This window comes from Mirounga angustirostris, unplaced genomic scaffold (genome assembly GCF_029215605.1).
Source record: "Mirounga angustirostris isolate CCGP_5_RB_7025 unplaced genomic scaffold, mMirAng1.0.hap1 SCAF_8, whole genome shotgun sequence".
In the NCBI taxonomy this organism is placed as follows: domain Eukaryota; kingdom Metazoa; phylum Chordata; class Mammalia; order Carnivora; family Phocidae; genus Mirounga; species Mirounga angustirostris.
This window is the reverse complement of record NW_026991716.1, coordinates 126,293,747-126,312,596: the sequence shown is the minus strand read 5'-3', so window position 1 is coordinate 126,312,596 and position 18,850 is coordinate 126,293,747. Positions and strand designations below refer to the sequence as shown.

Genomic DNA, 18,850 nt, shown 5'->3' with positions numbered 1-18,850 from the left:
CTGCCATTAAAAATCTATGAGAATGGTGCCTCATAAGCCGTTGGCACCATTTAGAGTTTGTAAGGGTGAGAACCAACTGAGGGGGTGTTTTTGCTCTTTGTGGTTAGATTTCAAAACATTTAACTGCGATTTTAGAGACAAAGGCAACAGTATTAACAATAAAGTTACTTAAGATATAATCCCAGGTTCTTTTGCAGTGTTTTTGTTTTATGTTTGGAGAATATCTCCTTCAAGTGACTTATTTTCTCATATAAAAAAACAGGAATTTTTTCTCCTCCACTGGGGCTCCACCCTTCTCCCAGGGCATGGTCCCAGTGGTCTACAGGCCCCTCAGCCCATCAGCCAGTGTCCTCACTGTTTGAGTTCTACACCAAGGAAGTCCCATACTATTCACAGAACCAATGAATAGGTCACCAAATACCCTATCTAATAAAAGTGCCAGAGGACCAAGAAAAGGAGGGCATTAAATTTTGTTGAAAACGTAAATTTGGCACAGATGATATCCTTTTATGTAGAGTTAGCATTCAAATAACTTATGCAATATTCTTGGATTCATTGAATTCTAGGCTAACTTTATCAATTTGTGCTGTAGGCAATAACCTGTCTTTTGTCCCCAAACTATTTTGCGTTTTCATTTCATTTCACGTACTCAATGATCTTTTTGTTACTAGGATTAAGTAGCTCCTTATTCCTTATTTTAGGAATAAAGTCCACGTTCCTTTACAAGGCATTCATAGGACTCCATTTATGGCCACAAGCCTTGTTTCCTTGTTTTTCCACTTCCTGCCTCACAGTTCACTGGAGGCACTGGTCAATTCCTAAATAGGATCAACACTTTAATTTTTCATCTCTGGGTCTCTGTCTTTACTACTAACAAAAATTCTATAACCCTTTTGCAAAAGCTGCCTAAATCTTACCCAACAATCAAGGTGATGAGGGAACAGAAGAAAAGCTAAGGACAAAGCACAAACTGACACCCTGCAAACCCCTCACCTCAACTCCTGGGTGGGATATGTGTGACCTTCCTCCAGGAAACTCCCAACTGTCTCAAGAATTCTTTCCTGGTTGTCAGCTCCAGACCTTACCAACATTCCAAAACTACATGAAAGGCATGTGAAACATGCTCTGCAAAGCCTCTATCAGTCCTCACCTGCCTATTCTCTTTACCAGAACTTTTTAAATATTCTCATGCTGTTCATAATGTACTCTATGGACTACAGATATTTGTTACATGAGGAATCTACTGGAATCATTCAATAATGTGTTTATTCTCTAAATACTATTTATTAATTCTACCATTCTAGGCACTAGAAAAGACACTCTGCCTTTAAGCAACTCACAATCTGGCAGTATACAAGCTATCCAGGTGCAAGGATAACTTTTATATTTGTGTCCAAGAGAGTAAATAACTTTGTATTTCAAAAATAAAATGTGACCAACAAATGGTTGCTGATTGAAACTCATGTGATAAATCCTAGCTCAAGTATTAGGAAATTATCATATTAATATACTAAGGAGAATTTGCATTTTTAAAAACAATGAGCTCAGAAGAAATCCCCAAGCACCCTGCAGTGATGTTTTGGGAAGATGGGTTTTCTTTGAGCTTTTCAAATTACAGAAAATAGCTGAATGCCTACTTCATGCATACATCATACTCATAGGCAATGTATTAATATAGATCCATATGGGAAGGTACAGATAATGCTACTCCATATCTGGACAGTCTTGGAATGCAGCAAACACTGATAGAATGTAAAAGTGTGGAGGACTGCTGGGTAAAATTGAAAAGGAACTACCATTTTCTTTAGAGTTATGGCCACAGGCAGGAATATACACCCTGACAAAAGCTGCAAATTATTAGTTCAATAAAGAACTACCATATTTTGGAATTAAGAGTTTTTACCTTATCTGTCTACTGAAGACTCAATCTTCTAATAGATGATTTAGCTGATAAATCATAAAGCAGCAATATCTGTGAACTATGAGATTTACTTATAATGGCCATTTAATGGACTCTACTCACACACAGAGAAAATGAAGTCTCTCACTTGGACAGCTGCTCCTCATTCTTTTCTATAAACAAGGCAAGCAATTTTTAAGGTGACAAATAGCCTACATTTAGGAAAATGTAATACTATGCTACAAAACCTAATGACAGGCAAACCTCAAAAGACTTAGAAATTTGGTTTGAATGAGATAAATGTTCAAAGGACCACCTGCCTATCAGAAGTCTTTCTGAAGCTAAGTTCCCCTCCCTCTCTCCAGGACTCCCTAAGGAGCTCCTTTATCTCCTTTCTGGTAGTCTCCTCCTCCACCCTCCTTCCCCAGCTTCCGAACAAGTCTTTTTAAAGAGCCATAATAAATCTCTCCCACCTCATTACTCAGTCTTGTTCCAGGCTTTAGGCCAAACAGCCCTGGCAACCTCTCTGGATATCCTCAACTGGATATCACTAGAGCTTTACTTTAAAAAAAAAAAAAAGTTTATTGGATAAAATATTAAAAACTCAGCATTAGGGGAAACCATAAGTATGATCTTCCCCAAAATGGTGCTTACGAAGCTGAGTACATGGGATCAATTTCCAGGTGGTTTAGGCCAATTCCATTTCTCCTGGACCAAAACTGTGACCAGCAAGCTCAGATGTCACAAAGGAGGAAGTGGAGGAGGGAAGTGGAGGAATGGGAACCTTCAGAGGGTTAGCAGTAACTCCTGCTCTGTGTACACAGGGCATCAGTCCCTTCAGCAATAGATTTTTTTCTGCCTTTGTTCTGGAATTATTTCCCACAAAACTTAATTAGGGAGAAAATCATTGAAAAGCAACATTTCTTTCCAGTATTCTTAAAATATTGACATAGATGGTTCTTCTGCCTGTAGCAAATAGACACAGTTTTAATGAAGGATTTAAAGGCATTGAACCAAATAAAAATGCTTACCAAGTTCTGCATTGCTTCATTTTATTTTTAAAATGTTTTGTATGCCAAGCATGTCTTTGGGGGGGGAGGGTAGGGAAGGAAGAGGAAAGAGGAAGTGCTGCATCCTGAATCTCTTTTTAGGAAAACAATTTTAATAAGTGCCTCTCTCCTTTTTTTTTCTTTTTTGAATTATTGAAATCATGTACCACTCAGGAAAGAGTTCATCAACCTAAATGTAATTTTTCCAGCTAGCAAATTCTTGTGACAGATGAAAATATAAAACTTGAATTTATCATATGCAAAGAATATGTAAATTTAGGCTTCATCAATACCATTTTGTATCTGAATTTCATAAAAATTTATTTTCTACCATTTTTTGTTCATATTTAAAGAGATTACTTTCCTATATTACATTGTTAGGAGTGAGCTAGACAGTTAGGTAGGCAGGGCTGGTGTCCCCAACAAGAAAATATGGAGTCAGGACAGCTAAAATAAAACAGCACTAACATCCTGTTTTGCAGCTTAAGACAGGACCACACTAGCATTCTGCTTTGCAGCCTTTGCAGAAATGACTTCTGTAAAATGTCCTAAAATAAGAAAACTAACCACAAAGCATCTGTTACTATCACGGGCAAGGGACAGTTAAGACAAGTCCCCAGATGTCAGCAAAAAAGACCATCAGCTGACTGACATTAACTTAATAGGTAGACAGATACGTGACCAAAGTCCTGATTGGCAAACTCTGATTGCTTACGTTAGTTCCACAAAGAGCTCATAAAAACCCTAAACTTAGAAACTCCAAGGGCAACCCTCTCGGGCCTCCCTCGTCTTCTGGGAGCTTTGTACTATTGCTCAACAATCTTTGCTTTGCTGCCCACCACTCTTCGTCTGGTCCACCTCTTCATTCTTCGAAGCACCGTGACTAAGAACTACAGGCACTAAGGGCAGAGAATTCCTGCAACATTATTCCATTTAATCCAGTTTGATAAGTATTTCTTGGGCACAGGCTTTCTCCTGGGTTTGAGTTCCCTCACCATCCTGGTAATCATCCTCTGAAACATGAGGTTGGATCCAGATTTCTTTATTTGTGAAGTGAATGTGTATTCCATGACTCCCATTGTCTCTTTCAGTTTTAAATTCTATGCTAACTCATAAGATTGTTGTGATTAAATGAATATGACATGAACTCACTTTGAAACTATAAAAGGACATGCACATACGAATTAGAGACATGCAACATTATGCATTGATGCTTATATTTTTATCAGTTGGTAACTTAGGGAATCTACCTTGATGTCCATTTCAGAATGGGGGCAGCATTTATCTAATGGGCCAATTGATAGCATCATAATGTCAACATTTACTTAACATTGCATGTACACATTTCACCTGGCCTGCTTCAGAAGGAGTCTGGGTGGTAGAAGAAAAAGTTCTTTCCTTAGGGGCTACACACTTCTTTTTTCTTAAGATTTTACTTATTTATTTGACAGAGAGAGAGAGAGACAGCTAGAGAGGGAACACAAGCAGGGGGAGCGGGAGAGGGAGAAGCAGGCTCCTGGCTGAGCAGGGAGCCCAATGCGGGGCTCGATACCAGGACCCTGAGATCATGACCTGAGCCGAAGGCAGGCACTTAACGACTGAGCCACCCAGGCACCCCCACTTGTTTTTTACCCTGTACTTATTAACCTTAAATACCTTTTGTAAGAAAAAAAATTAATTAGTACTCTAATGAACTTTTTGGGCAAATGATGGCATGTTTTTTGTCTGTTATTTATTGCCCTCTCGGACATTTCAGAGTACTCTTGTTAATGTGCATTTAAAAATGGCTTCAGGCTACACTGGTTACGCAGTCGGCAGCAGGCCTGTTTTCCAGATCTCCATTTCAGCTATTTGTCAAGTGGCTACCTCAGAATGAGATGAATATTACATTTATTTTTGCACTATAGCCTCAATATGGGTGAAGATTTAATACAATTTGTATGGTAACAAATGTACTATTATTATGAAATGCGCTGTGATTTTTTTTAAATGATATGCAACAGAGTAAGTAAACTATTTGTGAATTAATGCAGACACTCACTTGGAACTAAATGGAAGATAAAATAATTCATGGTCAGGCTGCATTTTAATTGGTATCAGGAAACTTTCAGAGTGAATAATAAATTTTTCTTTAGAAAATGATAAAATTGCAGATAACAAATATAAGAGTGCATTTTTAAGAAATGAGCATTTTACATTTCCTCTTGTAAAATAAATCAGTATACCAATATTGCATAGTGGTTAACATCAATGGCTCTTAAATCAGTCTGTTTAATTTGAAAACTCTACTGGTATTTCTCAGCTTGTTTAACTTCTCTGTGCCTCATACATTAATTAAATGGTGCGTTTAAAGCACTCACTGAAGAACATGCCCTCAACAAGAACTAATTGTGAGGTAATTATCTTCATGTTGCTCATTTAGAAAAACAGTGCAAGAAAGATACCTGCGTACATGTTCATGTTACGAAGTATGTACCACATTTTTTGTAATAGTTCTTAAGTAAATATAAATTTTACCAGGCAATTCTGGCCTTACTTTTTTTTAAATCTTTTTCCAGCTTTATTAAAGTATAATTGGCAAAAAAAAAAATTGTATAGGGCACCTGGGTGGCTCAGTTGGTTAAGCGACTGCCTTCGGCTCAGGTCATGATCCTGGAGTCCCGGGATCGAGTCCCGCATCGGGCTCCCTGCTCGGCAGGGAGTCTGCTTCTCCCTCTGACCCTCCTCCCTCTCATGCTCTCTGTCTCTCATTCTCTCTCTCTCAAATAAATAAATAAAAAATCTTTAAAAAAAAATTGTATATATTTAAGGTATGCCATTTGATATTTTGAAATATGTATACATTATGAAATAATCACCACAATCAAGCCAAGTTTCTTTTTTTGTGTGGTGAGAACATTTTAAGATCTACCTAGTTAGCAAATCTCAAGTATATAAATCAGCATTGTTAATTATATCTTAATTATAGTCACATTGCTGTACATTAGATCTCCAGAACTTATTCATCTTTCATAACTGAAAATTTGTACCCCTTGACCAATACCTCCCCCTTTCCTTTTCTCTCTCTAGCCCCTGAAAATCCCCATTTAAACAGAGAAGAGTAAAAGTTAAATTCCTCTAACATAAATTTTTATAAAAATTTATAGTCCTTTACTCATGTAGGTATTTAATAAATGCTTGCTATATGTAATAATAACCTAGATCATGACGTTGGAAAGAATACACATTAAGTATTCTACTATGATGAATTCTGATTGTGCCTGATTGGTATTATCTCTCTTTTCAAGTACATTTGTTTAAAATTCATTCAAAGATTAGTTTCTTTCCTAAGAAATACTGTGAACATCTAACAAAACTCAGTGATCAGACTGTGATAGCAATGACTCAAATCACCTCATGATGGCATACAATAGAATCTAGATAGCAATTTCTGAGAAAATTTTAAAATTTAGAACAATGGTTTTAATGAGGAACATCTGATGTCTACCTATATCATTAGGATAGCCATCAGAGAATTATAAACAATATTCAAAGGTACTTTAGAAAGTCCATGTTGATTACTTAAATGTCATAAAATAATAATTATCTTGTATTGAGCATTCTGTTTCTGACATTGTGCCAGGAGATAGAAAGATAGATAGATAGATAATCACTTTATCACATCATTCTGACCTCATGATTCTGTTTCATGGAAAATATGATCTACTGCTTTATACTGAGAATTTATTTTAATATAATAGTTTAAGCAACAAGTTATTATTTCCAGTAGATCTAAAATATGACTGATATGTGATCTTAGCCTGATACTGATACTGTAGCCTGATCATGGTATGCCATTTGTCCTTAGAGGACAGGGCTCGGTGCTGGGGATACAGAGAAAAGGAGAACCTAGGATCAATGTCCCCAGGAGCTTAAAACTGGAATGGGAAGGTAGGGCAAAGACACACATGCACATAAATTATACAAGACAGAACATCATGAGTTATGAGAAAGGAAAGAAAGTTCTTTCTTTTGAGAAGAAAAGTCATAACCAGGTGACAGAGGGAAAAGGATCTCAAAGGCTTAATTAGGAGGCAGTTTGTTAGCTAAGCCTTGATAGGATGATTTTAAGACTTTAAAATATAAATCTCTAAAACAGAATTTCATTTATCCCATTACTCAATAAATATTTATTGGGTATCTTCTGTAATCAATTATGTGGTTGTCATTGAGTATACAAATATAAATAAGTATTTGTTATCAGGAAATGCAAGAGAGATAAACAAGTAAACAGATGAAAATACAATGTAGTCAGAGGAGATGAAGAAGTACTTTCACTACCTGGGACAAGGAAGAACTGAAGATTAAAAAAGCCTTTTGTGGAAGAAGAGATGAATGAGCCAATTTCTGTAAGACAAGTAGACATTATAGAACTCAGTCAGGGGAAGTTCTGGGAGGTGGTAATGGGCAGGTATTTTTATGTGTTCAGTCATCAAAAACTGTAAGTTACTTACACCTTACCAAGTAAAAAACTCTTGAGCTAAGAGAAAACATGAAAAATCCTAAGAAATGTTGTTAGTTTCCTATGGCTGGAAAGCAAAGTGGTTAGCAGAAGTGGTCAAAGAAGGTGGTGAATTGTAAGAATGGGTCAGACATGAGCAGAGTTGTATTCTAATAAGATCCCTCTGGAAGCAGAAGGAGAATGGATTGTTGGGGGAGGGCATGTTGTGAGACTAGCATAAGGAAAACAAGTTACAAAGAAAGAATAATACAGATGAGAACTGATAAGGTTCTTTACTAGATCAGTGGGGATATGGTTGGAAATAAGTGAATGACTGCAGAGGCATGAAAGGAGTTCCAGTGGAACCTGGTGATTAGGTGTTAGTAGCAATGTAAAGAAAAGAGTCAAGAATGGTGGCTAGTTCATTCTGATTGGATGATTAATGCCATTTCCTGGGATTTAAAAAAAAAAAAGTGTCTCTAAGAGGAATAATAAATTTACAACCTTGAGAACTGAAAAATGTCTTGTCTATTGGAAAAATATAGCACCAAAATAAAAGTAAATTTCAGATTTATAGGTTTATTCTATTTTTATATATACATAGGTTTATTCTATTACTCAACTGGTTACCTAATCTATGGCTTAAAATAAAGTATGGAAAACAGGCCTGATGTAGACCTGACCACACTTTGTATAGTCAGTAATCAATCTCATAAGGATATTAATGAAGGCATAAAGCCAGGAATGAGGATCCAAATGAAGCAGTCATCACCATATAGGTAAGGTACCACTAGAATATATGGGTATGAATAAAATCCCCACTGAGATTTTATGAATAAACCCCCATTGGGTTTAGCAAAAAAGGAAACAAAATATTTGAAAAGAGTCAAGGAAGGAGACTTTATTGAGTGGCAAGAGGGAAGAGGAGAATCAGGAAAGACTGGTGCTAATGTGCTCAAGAAAGAGTTTAAAGAAGGACAAGCGGTCCATTGAATCAAATGCTATTGGGAGGTCAAATGAGATGAGCACTGAAAATGTTTCCTTAGATTTAGCTACAAAGAGGCCACTACTATTTATGTTTATCTCTGAAAATTCAAAAATAATACTACAAATAATTTGTGGGTCCATAACATGTAGTAAAAGTATAAAGGTATTGTCAGGAAATCCCATACCAATTCAAGGGCAGAACTGCAGCATTGCTCATCTCCATGCAACCATTTGCATTGTATTTTACAAGAATAGTGCCCTTGGAGGTGAGCTACATAATGATCCAGCTCTGGGGAAATAGCAATTGAACTAGCAATTAGTAAGGGAAGTAGGCTTCAAATATATCTGTAGCTTTAAAACAAATGAAATAAAAATGGCAATATATTAACATTCGTTAAATATCACTGGTGGTTACATGGACATTCATTACATTATTCCCTGTACTATCTATATATTTGAAATATTTAAATAATTTTTTAAAAAGCATTCTTAACACTTGCCTGGTTTCTCTGTATAAACTGTATGAACCACCTCATTAACTATGTTAAGCATGAAAAATATACACACACACACAAGACTTCTACTCCATAACAAAAAGTGATTTGTACAAACATTATTGACTGAATCTAATACCCAACAGAAACTATAGTTCAAAATAAAACATTACAGGCAAACTTTGAAATTTCTTAAAAAAATTCTTTGCTCACTTCATACTGGGTTTTCATGTTTACTATAATATGGTATTTCTGAAGTTAACTCTTTAATATGTATTATTTTTTAAAAAATCACACTGAGGTCTTAATTTCATTGAAAAGTTAAATTCTTTTGGATTAAAAATTCTATTTAAGGGGCGCCTGGGTGGCTCAGTCATTAAGCGTCTGCCTTCAGCTCGGGTCATGATCTCAGGGTCCTGGGATTGAACCCCGCATCGGGGTCCCTGCTCCGCAGGAAGTCTGCTTCTCCCTCTCCCACTCACCCTGCTTGTGTTTCCTCTCTCGCTGCGTCTCTCTCTGTCAAATAAATAAATAAATAAAAATTAAAACGCTATTTAAAAACTATCCTCTAACCATTATACTGTGTGGTAAGAATCTTACTCTTATTCTTTGTGGTTAGGCTGCATCTTTTAAAGAAAATAAATCTTTGATAGAACTGTTGTTAAAATTCTATTACTTGAGTGATGCAGTATATAATGATCACATTCCAAAACTAAACTGGATTATCTAATGACTCACTTGAGAGGGAGCATTGAATATGCCTATCTAACTTGCCCTGTTGGACAGTAAGCAAAATTTCCAAACCATATAGTCTTTAAAATGAATACATTTCCCCTTTTAATAATGGCCATCTTTAAATATCAGGGAGTACAGCAAATGCTTAGTTGTAGCATTGTATTTTTCAAGACAATGATATTTATTTAGCAAAAATTGAATTCTGTGATTTACTGGAATTAAATTACTACTTAGGAACAGGAACAGTATTAATATACAGTTTTCATTAAGATGCTAATTTATTTAACATTACTTAACTCTCTAGTGAGTACACACTCTGTAAAAAACCAGAATTCTGAAGTAATGTAATTGTCGAATATTCCCTACAGTATAAGAATTGCACACATTCTTTCAAATTGATTTGTAATGCATTACAGCAAAAGGCTAAGAACTCATGCATTAGCCTACTTCTTTTTTTACCTCATGAGAAAATTAAAGATGCAAGTATAAATGAACGACTTGATATTTCTACAACTGTGTACTCGGTTTTTGTGAAAATAGATTAAACTAGCCTAGCCATCTTGTTATTTTTGTCCCTAAAATAATGTAGAGATTTTAGTCATTGAGATACAAAAGAAATCCAGTTGCAAAATGTTATGGTGCTGGCATGCAGATAGACATAGAAAATACTGTGTTAAAGCAATAAATAAATTTATGCTTGTGTGCAAGGTAAGATAAGGATCTAATTTGGAGTCTTTCTAAATTGCTATTCTTTAGCACACTGTTAACTGAATAATCCTTCCCCACTATTTTGTAACTTTATCATGTATGTAAAATGTTATATATAAAGCTGTAGAGGAGGTTATATGAGTTACCTATAATTCCACCATCTAAACAATAATAGGATTATGTTTGGTTAATTCTTTCCAATCTTATTTCACATATATATTTTTTCTTACAAAACTCAAAACATACTAATAATTTCATATTCAGCATTTTATTTATGATTATTTTATAAAAATGTTCCCCACATTATGAAAAGTTATTTTTAAATATTTTTATGTCTATAACAGAAATAATACTTATTCCCTAGTAGCTAGACATTATTGCAGTTTCTGACATTTTTTTTCTACTGCAAATAATACTGAAGTGAACATCCTTTTTTTTACATCTTGGTCAGTATCCTTGAATATTTTCTAAGATTAGAGTTAAGAAGGAGAGTTAAAGAAATAAACCTTTTAAACATTAATACATATTGTTAATTTGCTTTCCAGAATGTTACAGCCATTCACACATTCAGCAGTCTCTCAGAATGTTCATCTACTCACAGTCTCCAGCATGGAGAAATATCATGTGATTATTTGTTTAAATCCTTTGTAATTTGATAGGGAAAACAATGCATCAGATAATTTCTTCAATTTGCCTTTGTTATTAATTAAATTATATACATATACACACATATGTATATGGAGAGAACATCAGCAACATGGCTGAAAAATGTACCAGGTTTGTGTCACACACACACTCCCCCCACCCCCACCAACAACAAAAATTTGGCATCCATTCATGGAAAAAAGTGCCTTAGTGGAATCCAGCACTCTATGCCAAGGGACCCAGGAAGAGCCTTGCTCCTTATGCATCAGGTAACAGGCAGACAGAGCTCGGTACTGGCTGTGGACCCTGCAAAGGCCCATGAACCAGCTCCAGATTCTCTCAGCTGTGGTCCAGAAGCCCCCAAATAAAACTTTCTTAGACAATCACCCATGGATAAGACAGTGTTTGTGGAAGTGCAGGTTTCTAGCGAAGTTCTAGCACACTGATCTCACACACACACACACACACACACACACACACACACACGTACAAAAAAGAAAGAAAGAAAAAATAAACCAAGTTGGTATGCACTGGACAGGGTAAGAGGAACCGCCAGACTTAATCTGCATCAGCCCTCTTCCAAGGTGGTACAGCACAGGACCAAGAGAAATCTTCTCAGTACATGGTTTCTCCCACAAGGGGAACATAAGAGCATGTGACTGAGTACCCAGCTTCCCCTGCTGTGCAGGATGCTGTCAAAGAGGCCTACTTCTCTCAGTCTTGGCAATGTTTTTTGGATATGATACCAAAGGCACATGCAACAAAAGCAAAAATCAACAAGTAGAATATGTCAAACTAAAGGCTTCTGTACAGCAAAAGAAACAATCACCAAATGAAAAGGCAACGTATGGAATAGGAAAAAAATACTTGGAAATCATATGTGATAAGGCATTAGTTTCCAAAATATATAAGAAACTCATATAACTCAAGGGCAAAAAAACAAACAGTCCAATTAAACAATAGGCAGAGAAGCCAAATAGTCAACTTTTCCAAAGACATACAAATGGCCAATGGGTACATGAAAAAATGCTCAACATCACTAATCGTCAGGGAAATGCAAATCAAAAGCACAGTGGGATATTACCTCACACTTGTTAGGATGACTGTTATCAAAAGACAAGAAACAACAAGTATTAGTGAATGGGAAGAAAAGGGAACACTTGTACACTATTTGTGGTATGTAAATTGGTACGGCCACTACATAAAACAAAATGATGTTTCCTCAGAAAAATTAAAGATAGACCTACCATATGATTCAGCAATCTTAGTTCTGTGTATATATCCAAAGGAAATGATATCAGCACCTCAAAGAGATATCTGTGCTTTCCTGTTCATTGCAGCATTATTCACAATAGCCAAGATGTAGAAACAACCTAAATATATGACCATGAATGAATAAGGAAGATGTGGTGTATATATACAATGGAATATTATTCAGCCATAAAAAGGAAATATATTTGCAAAAGCATAAATGGACCTTGAGGACATTAGCTAAGTAAAATAAGCCAGACAGAGAAAGACAAATATTGTATGATCTCATTTATATGTGGAATCTTAAAAAAAAAAAAAGCCAAACTCATAGAAACAGAAAGTGGAAGAGTAGTTCCCAGAGACTTGGGTGTGGGGAAATGGGGAGATGTTGGTTAAAGGGTACAAACTTTCAGTTATAAGATGAATATGTTCTGGGACTCTAGTGTACAGCACAGTGATTATACTTAACAATATTGTATTATTTACTTGAAAGAAAGAAATGGTAATTATGTGAGGTGACAGAGGTATTAACTAACCGTATTGTTGTAATCATTTCACAATATATTAGTGTATCAAATCAACATGCTGTACCCCTTAAATTTATACAGTGATATATGTTGAGTTATATCTCACCAAATCTGGAAAAAAGTAAATAAAACTTTTGCTTACACATTCACTCAAAAAATAATTTCTATTTGGCAATTATCTGTTTATGTCATTTGCCCTTATCTGTTTCATATCTGTTTCATATTTGTCACATTACAGTGTGTGTGTATGTATACCCATATACATATATGTTTGTGTATATATGTATGTATACATATAGAGTCTCTTATATATGTTGAGAATATATTCCTAGTTTATTGTTTTCTTTAAAATTTGGTCTATCACCCCACCCACACCCACCATGGTCACCATTCAGCAGCGGGTAGGAAGATGGCACTTAGTGAAGAACAAAGGCTCTGACGAATACATGAAGGAAGTAGGAATAGGAATGGCTCTGTGAAAAGTAGGTGCAATGGCCAAACCAGATTATATCCATCTCTTCTTCTTCTTCTTTTTTTTAACATTCTTAGTTTATTAATCCTCTCATGAAAAATCTGCACAACCACCACAGATAAAGCCACTGCAGCATCTTTACTCCTTCTATTGTCCAATCTCCAGCTCACTTTTTGCCAGCACCAACATTGGCTTTTGCAGTCCCCCTGACTTTCTTCTTTCTGTTCTTGCATTCCTTTCACTGTTTTCTTGATGCCTTTTTCTTCTCATACAGGTCATGTCTTGCAAGTCTGTGTTTGGGTTCATTTTTCTTTGCATAATCCAAGGAATCATAAATCATGCCAAAGCCAGTTGTCTTGCTACCACCAAAATGGGTTCTGAATCCCAACACAAATATGACATCTGGTGTGGTCTTGTACATTTTGGCTAGTTTTTCCCGAATTTCTGTCTTAGGTACTGTTGCCTTTCCTGGGTGAAGAACATCAATGACCATCTCTTTCTGCTGAAGTAGTCGGTTAGTCATGAACTTCCTGGTCCAGATAGTTACTGTGTTGCTCATAATGGTGGCCGAGCCTGTATCCATCTCTTCTGATGGGAAAAGCCTCACCAAAAAAACTGAGAACTCTTTGAAAACAACACAGTTTTCATGTAATCTGGGAGAGAAGTTTGAAGAAACTACAGCAGATGGCAGAAAAACTCAGACGTCTACAACTTCACAAATAGCACATTGGTTCAATATCAGGAAAGGGATGGAAAGGAAAACACAGTAACAAAAAAATTGCAAGATAGAAAATTAGTGGTGGAATGCATCATGAACAATGTCACCTGTACTTGGGTCTTTGAAAAAAGTAGAGTAAAAATTCCATCATCATTTTAGACAGGAATTAGCTGTGAGGATGGACAAGCTCAATTTGATGAGCAAATTTCTATATTGCCTTTTTTTAATTATTACTGTATTCAATTACCTTTAACACATTTTACATGCAACTATTTCAAAGTGTTGATTTAATAACAATCATCCCTTTAGTTGGTAAATAAATGTGTTTGTGCTAAAAAAATTAAAAATGAAAACATAAAATTTGGTCTATCATGATTTCTGTAGGCAAAAGATGTTTAAAGAGCCAGTTTTTTTTTTTTTAATTTTATTATGTTATGTTAGTCACCATACATCACTGGTTTTTGATGTGGTGATCTACGATCCACTGTTTTCGTATAACACCCAGTGCTCCATGCAGTACGCGCCCTCCTTAATACCCATCACTGGGCTAACCAATCCCCCCTCCCCTCTCCCCTCTAAAAACCCTGTTTGTTTCTCAGAGTCCATAGTCTCTCATGGTTCATCCCCTCCCTCCAATTCCCCTCGCCTTCATTTTTCCCTTCCTTCTCCTAATGTCCTCCATGCTATTCTTTATGTTCCACAAATAAGTGAAACCATATGATAATGGACTTTCTCTGCTTGACTTATTTCACTTAGCATAATCTCCTCCAGTCCCATCCATGTTGATGTAAAAGTTGGGTATTCACCCTTTCCGATGGCTGAGTAATATTCCATTGTATATATGGACCACATCTTCTTTATCCATTCATCTGTTGAAGGGCATCTCAGCTCTTTCCACAGTTTGGCTATTGCAGACATTGCTGCTATGAACATTGGGGTGCATATGGCCCTTCTTTTCACTACATCTGTGTCTTTGGGGTAAATACCCAGTAGTGCAATTGCTCATAGGGTAGCTCTATTTTAAATTTTAAAATTTTGAGGCACCTCCACACTGTTTTCCAAAGTGGCTATACCAACTTGCATTCCCACCAACAGTGCAAGAGGGTTCCCCTTTCTCCACAACCTCTCCAACATTTGTTGTTTCTTTCCCTGTTCATTTTTGCCATTGTAACTGGTGTAAGGTGGTATCTCAATGCGGTTTTGATTTGGATTTCCCCAATGGCTAATGATGATGAACATTTTTTCATGTGTCTGTTAGCCATTTGTATGTCTTCTTCAGAAAAGTGTCTTTTCATATCTTCTGCCCACTTTTTGACTTGATGATTTGTTTTTTGGGTGTTGAGTTTGAGAGGTTCTTTATAGATCTCGGATACCAGCCCTTTATCTGTAGTGTCATTTGCAAATATCTTCTCCCATTCTGTGGGTTGCCTTAAAGAGCCAGTTCTATAAATACTTTCCTTTTTGATTCATGTCATTACCTTGAAATATTTATTTATATTATCTTTCAGTATACTGTTAATATAATACATATAATGTAAACTATAAATAGATACAGGCACACACATATGGTTTAATCTGGCTAAAATGTATTTGGTTTATGCTGTGAGATAAAAATCTAATGACTATAAAATCTAGTCAGATGGAGAATATATTTGTATAATTTTTCAGCAGGTTCTTAAGATCTTAAATGAAAATGTTTATCTCTTGCCTTCACCTGAGGGCACCATCTTGGCTGGTCACAGATAACATACTATTTTCCTCAAAATTCTATGAACATTTTAAAATTTTCTTCTATCATAAAAATCTGAAGGTAGCCCAAGTTTATACCTTTGTGGCCAGTTTTTTGTTTGTTTGTTTGTTTGTTTGTTTCTGTTTTCTTTTCTGATCCTGGCTTGTTGATTCATAAGAATATTTTATACTTTTGAAGTTCATAAATATTACAAGGATGTGTCTAAATGCCTCTTTTTTTATTAATTTTATCTTAAGTATGGCATACCCTTAATTAAGTCCTTTCTTTGTAACTGAAGACCTTTTTCAATTATGCTGTAAATAATTACTTCTGTTCTAACAGCCCTGGCCTCTCTCATTAGAATGCCTATAATTCTTAGTTTGCATTTCTTTCCTATTTTTTTCCCATATCTATTGATTGTTTTCTCATTACTTTTATTTATTTGCTTTTCTCTCTGTATTTTGGGAGACCATCTTAAGCCTATCCCCCCAAAATGAGATTAAATGAAATCACATATGCTGATAGTTTTCAATACTGGCTTTTTTATTCGAATCACTTGTGAAATTTAATAGTAGTAATAATAATAAAGATGGCTAGCCTTAGGGCTATGACACTGCACAATTCATGAGACATTCTATTCTCTGCTGGTAGTGACTGCTGGAGTTGTGCAGTGATGTGGAACTGCCTAAGTCCCACTCTAGACCAATTAAATCAGAATATGGGTGTGGGTTAAAGTGCTAATATTTAAAAATTTTTCTTTAGTTAATCCTAGTGTGCAGCTATGATTAGGAAGATGGGGAGCCAATGGCATATGCATAGGGCTTAGCACATATTCTGAAACATACAGTGCTCAGTACATGTTAAACATCCATATCTTCAGCATATGCATCATCATTTAATTATCCACAGTATCAATTTAATTCTTTAGCACAGATTTTAATCTACTTTTGCTATTCCATTTTTTTTTAGTCCTTCCTTACTCAATCTCTGTCTGCCTCGTGTTCTCATCTTTTGGCTGTCTGTCCTTGTTTCATGAAGACCATGTCTTGTTTATCCTATCAAGGATGTCAAGAAATTTTCTAAACTTATTTTCTAATTAGATGCTATTTTCAAAAATAAGTGCTCTATGCAGGCTCAGTTTTGCTAATGGACAAGATGTATGGCTTGGTCCCATGGATTGCTAAGAATGTCTCATCAAGCATCCAGCTGGACTGTGAACCAGCATGCACAGATTCTCAAGCATGGTTCTGTTGAGTTAGAGCTTTTCTCTTATCACCTCTCTCTGGTTGTCTGATTGTTTGAAGAGATAGAGTATGCTCCATAACATGTATGAAGACAGAAGTATTCCAAACTCCATCCATTTTCCTCAATTTATCATTCAACAAATATTTACAGAGTCTTACTCCATGCCAGGTAATGCCCTAGGTACTAGGGAATACAGAGGTGAACAAGCTAGACTAACAGAACTTACATGTTAGTGCTGGAAGCAGATAATAATTATCTACATGAATAAGATAATTTCAAATAGTGCTACTGCATAATAGGAAAAAAAAAAATAGGACAGCATAAAAAGGGTCTGGAGGGGAGCAACATTTACTTGCTGGAAATACACCTACTGGGATGCCATGTACCACTACCAATACTTCTGCTCTGATATTTCCTAAGACATTTACTGGTAAGTTGTCAAATGCATATGGAGGAGAAGTTCTATGACTACTTAAAAAGACACTTGCAGAGGAGCAAAATGGCAGCAGAGTAGGAGACCTAAATTTCGTCTGGTCCCAGGAATTCAGCTAGATAGGGCATTCTGAACACCTACGAACTCAACAGGAGATCGAAGAAAAGAATAGCAGCAACTCTCTGAACAGAAAAGCGACCACTTTCTGGAAGGTAGGACAGGTGGAGAAGTGAATCCGAGGTGATATTCAGGAAGATAGACCGTGGGGGGAGGGAGCCTCTGTCAGCCAGCTACCAGCAAGTGACAGAGCAGCAGAGCACAAAATTGGAACTTTTAGAAGTCTGCTCCGCTGAGGGACATCACTCCAGTGACGGGGGGTGGAACACTTGCTGGGACAGTGTGGTCTCAGGACCCTCGGGGTCACAGAAAGACCAGGGGTGCCTGAGTGTGGCAGAGCTCCCAGGTATGGAGCGGGGAAGCTGGCTGCAGAGATGGAGCTGAGGAGTGGGCTCTCAGCTCGGGGTTGCCATAAACCGTGATCGGCAACATAGTCAGGCCACCACTCGTCCAGCAGGGACCCAACAAGCGGCAGATCCGGGGAGACTCCCCTTCCTCCCCCGGGAGGAGCAGCGTGGGAGTACACCACAGGAATCTGCTGGGCTTGGAGACTCCAAACAGGGTCATGTGCCAGAGATAGAAATGCTCAGTCACAGGCCGGGTGAGCACGGAGTGAGGCTGGAGACCAGGGAGACAGGAGTGATTGCCTGCTTTTCTCTGAGAGCTCACTGAGGAGTGGGGCCCCAAGGTCTCGGCTCCTGGGTAATGAGATCAGCACAACTTTGCTGGGCAGACAGCTGGTGAGAGCTTGGACAGAAAAATCTTCATCAGTTCTCAAGGTACAGCCAGGGTACAGCAAGAAGCCTTTATTATCCTAGATGTGATGGAGGCCTCCTTCGTGTATTAGAATTATTGTTAATTTATTCATTCAGCAACTATATCTACTATTTCAATGCAGAATATGATGTTGGGATCAATACCAAATGTGGGAGGTATGACACCTTCTCTCATGGATTTTACTCCTGTCTTGCATGTAGTGAGGTCTACTTGTAGGCTCTTTGGTTCCAGGGACCTCTCTGAAGTCAATCTGGTAGAACAAACCCACGGGTAGATAAGTCAAGAATAAAATAAAATTTGTAGGAAAAAAAAGAGTGCAGGATATTTTTTAAAAGGACTTATAAACAGGGGCCCCTGGGTGCCTCAGTCAGTTAAGGTCCGACTCTTGGTTTCAGCTCAGGTCATGATCTCATGGATTGTGAGATAGAGCCCCGTGTATGGCTCCCTGCTCAGCGATTCTTGAAGATTTGCTCCCTCTGCCCCTCCCCCCATTCTTTCTGTCTCTGTCTCCCTCTCTCTCAAATAAATAAATAAATCTTAAAAAAAAAAAAGGACTTATAAACAAAAGGGAAGAAGGGAACTG

At 36.9% G+C, this 18,850-nt stretch overlaps 1 protein-coding gene and 1 pseudogene across 3 annotated transcripts in view; one reads left to right on the top strand and one right to left on the bottom strand.

The window, feature by feature from the left end:
• GRM1 (glutamate metabotropic receptor 1) overlaps positions 1 to 18,850 on the bottom strand; it is a 418,438-nt gene that overhangs the window by 167,786 nt on the left and 231,802 nt on the right. The window lies entirely within an intron of this gene.
• LOC123837131 (fatty acid-binding protein 5-like) lies at positions 13,157 to 14,125 on the top strand (annotated as a pseudogene).